The sequence below is a fragment of the Salvelinus sp. IW2-2015 genome, linkage group LG8, assembly GCF_002910315.2.
Source record: "Salvelinus sp. IW2-2015 linkage group LG8, ASM291031v2, whole genome shotgun sequence".
In the NCBI taxonomy this organism is placed as follows: domain Eukaryota; kingdom Metazoa; phylum Chordata; class Actinopteri; order Salmoniformes; family Salmonidae; genus Salvelinus; species Salvelinus sp. IW2-2015.
Genome location: NC_036848.1, coordinates 54826805 through 54834410, shown reverse-complemented (window position 1 = coordinate 54834410; position 7606 = coordinate 54826805). Strand labels below are relative to the sequence as shown.

Sequence of the window (7606 nt, the reverse complement as noted above, 5' to 3'; positions counted from 1 at the left end):
CTGACCCCAACTAACAACCCCAGACTGGACCCAGACAGAGTTCTGTTGAATCACCAGTGGACCTCCTGAGTCACCCTGAGAAGATGGAGCAAGGTCATTAAAAGAAGGCTCTAGGAAATGAAATGGAACAGGGCCCAGTTTTTCAAACTTATCTGATCAGATTTCGCAATCGGATTAAAAGCATATAAATATAATGAGTAGAACAGGCGTATCATTGACCTGAATGGGGACGCCCGTTCTATTCATTCTATTTCTATGCATTTAATCCTGTCCGCTTGCCGAAATCCAAATCGATAACTTTTGAAAAACTGGGCCCTGTAGTAGAACAAGATGGGTTAGCGTGAACTTTACCTGACACGAGTCCTTGCCCCCTGCCAAATCACCACACAGAGCATGTTGTCTGTGATGAGCCCCCATAGAGGCATTACACTGTCTGTTCCCACAACTGTAACCTCCACTTCTTGCAGATCCTGGGGGGATGAGGAGGGAACTGAAGGAATAAAGTGATGTGATGGGAGATTAAAAATGGGAGGTAAAAACTTTAGGACAGTTTATCAGGTTGTCAATCCATCAGAATAAGAAACTATTTTTCCATGTGCCCTGCATTGTGACCACTGGGATACTGTTTCACATAAAAACATCATCTCATCAACATCTCTACAATGGATCATGAATGTGTCCCACCTCCTTCATTGAGTTACCCCAGCCGGTCACCCAGCTATCAGACCATTGTTGAAAACACTATCATTTGCTGCCAGACAGACGGGTCGGATGTAGTTTGTGAAGTTGACCGGGAGGAGAGTTGAGCGAGCATGTCGTTGTCCTTTGTGAACTCGTTGTAATCTGGATGTATAAGATCTCAGCCACAGTTCTGGACACTTCGTTGGGGTTAATTCCCTCCAGGGTCTGACGACCAAGGCTAATGTTCCAACCATTTGGGTCTGAGCTTTTTGTTGGAACGAAAAATGTAATTAAATTAAGATGGATCAAAGTGATGAAATATAAGATTAACATGGAATTAATGGACATTTACATTTTGGAAAACTTATTTCAAGAGGTTGCGCTCAGCTGCATCACAAATAACTGACAATTATTTATTTGTATTACAACTTTTATGTCCCCTGTATCTCACGCTAACTCACCTGCTGAAGCAGTGGGCTGCAGACATCACCCACACCTTGTTGACGAGGGACCCACCGCAAACATGCCGTCAGAATTTTGAGACTTGCCTGCCAGGGCCAACTTCCTGCAGGGGCATTTTCACCTCCCACTATTTTGTTGTTGAGTGGAGAATGCACACACTAACATAAAAATAGAGATTATTGGAATTAAATACTCCACATTTGCCATTGGTATTAGATCACAATTTATATTGGAAACCTATAGTGTGATATCTTCACCGGGATCTCAGCCAAACTGATTTTAGATGAAATACAATGTCAGAAACTCATTTTAGCACTTGGAGGGTTCCTCAAGGGATTTGTGGGAAGGGGGATGGTTCTATGTAGAACCATACTGATCCAAAGAACCCTTTGACCCTTCAAAGGTTCTTCGCACTTTGCAGAAAATATTATCCTCTTTTGAAGGGCGGTGGCTCATTAGAATATTTTGGGGAGTGGTTTGCTCACAGCTGTTTTTGGTGATTGTGTGAGTGAGTGTGTCATGCCAGTTTATCTAATCTGTTGTGTTATGCAATTACATGTTATAGATGTGACCTAAGGCCGGAAAACCACAGGAAGAGGCGACCTGGCAAGCAGGCCGGGTTTGTCATTTTGGAAGCATGTCAACAGTGGGCGGCTCGGTACTGAGTTTCCCGAATTCCCACACAGAATGGAATTCTTGTCCGGGGCTCAGGTGAGTCAGAAAGTAGGGCGCAATATGCAAAACGATTGAGAAATATATACTTTCTCATTTGAGTCAAGTAAAGGAGAGAAAAATGCATGTTACGCGCCTGAAAACCCGGAGCAGATGAGGGATAGTGAATTTGTAATTGATCCTGACAAAAGTGAGTATGATTCGTGGAGAAAGTGGATCCCTGCCTTTTGGCCGATCATTGTGGTGAAGAAGTAGCTGTGTTCTGTCAATTCCATCAGAGTATCCAGAGCTGAACTTTTTGTGCTGCTCATACGGCGTTTCAAGACTCGGGACCAAAGCAGTGTCTGCTTTTGTTCCGAACCCACTATGGTGTTTGGGATAGCGGTATATGAGTATTAGGTATATAGAGTATGTAGGTTAGAGTATGTAGTTATAGAGTATTAGTTATACAGTATGTAGGTATATACAGTATGTAGGTTAGAGTATGTAGGTATATAGAGTATGTAGGATATAGAGTATGTAGTATATAGAGTATGTAGGTATAGAGTATGGATAGTATTGTAATACAGTATAGTGGTTAAGTATGTAGGTATATAGAGTATGTAGGGTTAGAGTATGTAGGTATATAGAGTATATGTAGGTATATAGAGTATGTAGGTTATAGAGTATGTAGGTATTAGAGTATGTAGGTATATAGAGTATGTAGAGTATATAGAGTATGTAGGTATATAGAGTATGTAGGATATAGAGTATGTATGTATATAGAGTATGTAGAGGTAGAGTATGCAGGTAATAGAGTATGTAGGTATAAAGTAGATATGTAGGTATATACAGTATGTAGGTATATACAGTATGTAGAGGTTAGAGTATGTAGGTATATAGAGTATGTAGGATATAGAGTATGTAAGGTATATAGAGATTAGTATATAGTGATATGTAGGTATATAGAGTATAAGTATATAGAGTATGTATGTATATAGAGTATGTAGGGTAGATATATGAGGTATATAGGTATGTAGTATATAGAGTATGAGGTAATAGAGTATGTAGTAATTAGAGTATGTATGGTATTACAGTATGTAGGTATATACAGTATGTAGGGTTAGAGTATGTAGGTATATAGAGTATGTAGGTATATAGATATGTGGTGTATAGAGTATGTAGTATATAGAGTATGTAGGTATTAGGTATGTAGGTATATAGAGTATGTAGGTATATAGAGTATGTAGGTATATGAGTTGTAGGTATATAGAGTATGTAGTTATGAAGTTTAGCGTTGAGATGTAGTATATAGAGTATGTAGGTAATAGAGTATGTAGGTATATAGAGCATGTAGAGTATATAGGTATGTAAGTTAGAGTATGTAGGGTATAGAGTATGTAGGTATAGAGAGTATGTAGGATATAGAGTATGTAGGTATATAAGATGTAGGATATAAGTATGTAGGTTAGAGTATTTAGGTAGAGTATGTAGGTATATGTAGGTTATAGAGTATGTAGTATATAAGTATGGTAGTTAGAATATGTAGTCTAGAGTATGTAGTATATAAGAGTATGTAGGTTATTAGAGTATGTAGGTGTATAGGTATGTAGGTATATAGAGTATGTAGGTATATAGAGTATGTAGTTATAGAGTATTAGGTATATGAGTATGTAGGTATATAGTTAGTAGGTTATAGATAGTAGGTATATCAGGTATGCTTTGTCTTGGGGTAGAAGCTGTTAAGAGCCTTTTGGACCTGGACTTGGCGCTCAGGTACCGCTTGCCATGCGGTAGTAGAGAGAACAGTCTATGACTTGGATGCTGGAGTCTTTGCCAATGTTTTAAGCCTTCTCGGACACGCCTAGTATTTAGGTCCTGGATGGCAGGAAGCTTGCCCCAGTGATTGCTGGCCGTATGCACTACCCTCTGTAGGCCTTACGGTCAGATGTTGAACATTTGCCATACCAGGCGGTGATGCAACTGGTCAATATGCTCTCAATGGTGCAGCTGTAGAACTTTTTGAGGATCTGGGGGACCCATGCCAAATATTTTCAGTCTCCTGGGGAGAAGTTGTTGTCGTGCCCTCTTCATGACTGTCTTGGTGTGTCTGGACCATGTTAAATCCTTGTGACGGGGACACGAGGAACTTGAAGCTCTCGACCCGCTCCACTAAAGCCCAGGGGTATGCTCGGCCCTTCATTTCCTGTAGACCACGATCAGCTCCTTTGTCTGGCTGACGTTGAGGGAGAGGATGTTGTCATGGCACCACAGTGCCCGGTCACTGACCTCCTCCCTATAGGCTGTCTCATCATTGTCAGTGATCAGGCCTAGCACCGTCGTGTCATCAGCAAACTTAATGATGGTGTTGGAGTCGGGCGAGGCTATGCACTGAACTGGGATACATGAGGGACTAAGCATGCACCCCTGAGGGGCCCCTGTGTTGACGGTCAGCGTGGCAAATGTGTTGTTACCTACCCTTGCCACCTAGGGGTGACCCGTCAGGATGTCGAAGATCCAGTTGCAGAGGGACGCAAATTTTCACATGGAATAGCCTTCATTTCTCAGAACAAAAATAGACTGATGAGTTTCAGAAGAAAGTTCTTTGTTTCTGGCCATTTTGAGCCTGTAATCGAACCCACAAATGCTGATGCTCCAGATACTCAAATAGTCTAAATAAGGACAGTTGTATTGCTTCTTTAACCAGAAACATCGGTTTTCAGCTGTGCTAACATAATAGCAAAAGTGCTTTCTAATGATCAGTTAGCCTTTAAAATGATAACTTGGATTAGCTAACACAACTGCCATTGAACACAGAAGTGATGGTTGCTGATAATGGGCCCTGTACGCCTATGTAACGGATGTGAAATGGCTAGCTAGTTAGCGGGTACGCGCTACTAGCGTTTCAATCAGTTACGTCACTTGCCCTGAAACCTAGAAGTAGTGTTGCACCTTGCTCTGCAAGGGCCGCGGCTTTTGTGGAGCGATGGGTAACGACGCTTCGTGGTGGTCAGTTGTTGATGTGTGCAGAGAGTCCCTGCTTCGCGCCCGTGTGTCGGGCGAGGGGACGGTTTAAAGTTATACTGTACACCTATGTGATATCCATTAAAAATCTGCCGTTTCCAGCTAGAATAGTCATTTACAACATTAACAATGTCAACACTGTATCTCTGATCAATTTAATGTTATTTTAATGGACAAAAAATTTGCTTTTCTTTCAAAAACAAGGACATTTCTAATTGACCCCAAAGTTTTGAACGGTTGTGTATATAACATACTATATGATTAAGATGAGAGATGGTTACAATTCAGTCAGTCAGAGAGGATTGAGAAGTGGGTTGAAAATCACTTATTGGACTTAATGTAAACTCACCAGTGGCTGATGAATGGCCAACCGTTGAAGTGATGGCTGCATCAGCAGTAGTTGCTGGAGGGAATAGACAAAGAGGTTGAAAACCAAGCACGAGCACTTCCTGTATAAAGCCCTGTAACCCCAAAATATGAGATTTCCTTTTTTATTTAAGCGCTTGTTTGTTACGTTGTATCATGCGGCAACCACCAGTTGATTTTTAAACTTATTTTGTGACATTTTAAGAGCAATGTGTTGTGTTGTACCATGCTGCAACCACTGGTTGATGTATATTATTTTGGGACATTTTGATAGTAATTATAAACCAGACAGAAACTATYACTGCTACATAATAACAAAACAGGGTTTCAGCATTTAGACTTTTGCTAGTTGTTTGAATGAGAAAGTGCTAAGCACCCCCAAAACCATTCTGCTCGTGATCCYCTCGWAWTTKATCATCTAGCCAGGAGGTTAAATAAACAAATTAGGCACATTTGGGCAGTCTTGATACAYCATTTTTTATACATAAATGCAATGGCTAATTGGATCAGTCTAAAACTTTGCACATACACTGCTGCCATCTAGTGGCCAAAATCTAAATTGCACCCGGGCTGGAATAATATATTATGGCCTTTCTCTTGCATTTCAAAGATGATGGTACAAAAAAATACAAAAGAACTGTTGGTTTTTTCTTTGTATTATCTTTTACCAGATCTATTGTGTTATATTCTCCTACATTACTTTCACATCTCCACAAACTTCAAAGTGTTTCCTTTCAAATGGTACCAAGAAAATGAATATCAGGGTCTGAGCTACAGGCAGTTAGATTTGGGTTTGTCATTTTAGGCGAAAATTGATAAAAAGGCGCAGATTCTTAAGAGGTTTTAATATAATATCACAAAATTATTCGTGATACTTTTGATACTTAAGTATATTTTAGCAATTACATTTACTTTTGATACTTAAGTATATTTAAAACCAAATACTGTTAGACMTTTACTCAAGAAGTATTTTACTGGGTGACTTGCACTTTTACTTGAGTCATTTTCTATTAAGYTAMCTTTACTTTTACTCAAGTATGATGATTTGGGTACTTTTTCCACCACTGTTTATAAGTCATCTGACTAAGGCTAGSTAATGTTAGCAATCATGGCTACTTAGGSRATATATATTGTATTTACTGAAGATAATACTTRTAGAGCGATTCAAACACTTTTGACATCATRTAAMGTGCATRATGTGGTTTTAACCAACAAAGTAGATAAAGATMAGCTAATTCTCTAAATTAAACAATGCATGGAATGTGTGTATAGAAACTACACTAAAACACTATGAAAACAGTTATGTTCCAAAAATCTTTAATTCTAAATCACAGATCATCTCGAGTGATATTGTGGCAATATTAATTAAATTTAAGTGTGCAAGTTAACTTGCATTCCCATGCATTCTTTCTGTWGAATAAGGAAGTAAATTGATTTATCTGTGCTAGTTCATTCACTACAAAGTGATCTGATCTCTGCTTGTTTCCTGTTATCTATAAGTATCAACATGATGGTATCAGTCTTCTATAATTCAGTCAGAGTTGAAAAGTGGAATTGGACACAATGTAAACTCACCAGGAACCGCAGTGGTCACCATACCTTGTGAAACAACAGGGTGGGATCAAGGTCAGCCAAATGACATTCACATTTAAAATAGTAGCACAATCAGCATCAAACAAAATGGATGAAGTACTTACCCATCATCAACAGAAGCAACACGGAAAGCGTCCTTTGCCTCCTCATTGTCAAGAATCTCCTTATAATTTATAAACATGATTATCCATGTTTATCATTATGTTTATCATCATGATTATCATTATCGTCATACCCACGAATATCATTATCCCTTCTTCAAAACTGGCTTCATTCACAAATATGTTAGACGAGCTCACCTGTATCTGTGCATTCAACCTTTCTTCTGTGTAGTTCTGTTGGGTTGGCCCTATACATGTACGACTCTTATATACTGTAGACAATGGGGGCTGGTCAATGACAACAACGAATGATCTCTATGACATGTACTGTCGTTGTGACAAGTGCACCCACACWATTATATGTTGTATCTAAGAATAGCTAWCCTGTTTCTCTGGTTCTTTCTTTTAWCCYGATAGTTMGAACTAYGCATACAGTATGTCTCTGAATGTRCTGGTAGKAAATACCTACCTAACCAGTTMGAATACARCTRCCACCGTTGATGGGCCATCAGCAGGGCAATTAGGTACACTCTTAGAAAAAAGGGTTCCAAAATGGTTCTTCGAGTGTCCCCATAGGAGAACACTTTTTGGGGTCTAGGTACAAKCRTTTTTTGTTCSAGGTAGAACCATTTTTGGGTTACATGTAGAGTRCTCTGCGGGAAAGGGTTCTACATGGAACCCAAAAGGGTTCTACCTGGAACCAAAAAGGGTTCTTCAAAGGGTTCTCC

The 7606-nt window shown here is 39.5% G+C and overlaps 2 long non-coding RNA genes across 2 annotated transcripts; both read right to left on the bottom strand.

The window, feature by feature from the left end:
* Nucleotides 1-697: 697 nt before the first annotated feature.
* Nucleotides 698-2152, bottom strand: LOC139028169 (uncharacterized). The gene is made up of 2 exons (XR_011480374.1): nt 1143-2152; nt 698-946 (listed from the first exon to the last, which is right to left on the bottom strand). It is a non-coding gene; the product is annotated as an uncharacterized lncRNA (long non-coding RNA).
* A 2978-nt stretch (nt 2153-5130) lies between these two features.
* Nucleotides 5131-6947, bottom strand: LOC111968180 (uncharacterized). The gene is made up of 3 exons (XR_002877848.2): nt 6882-6947; nt 6760-6783; nt 5131-5221 (listed from the first exon to the last, which is right to left on the bottom strand). It is a non-coding gene; the product is annotated as an uncharacterized lncRNA (long non-coding RNA).
* Nucleotides 6948-7606: the final 659 nt, after the last annotated feature.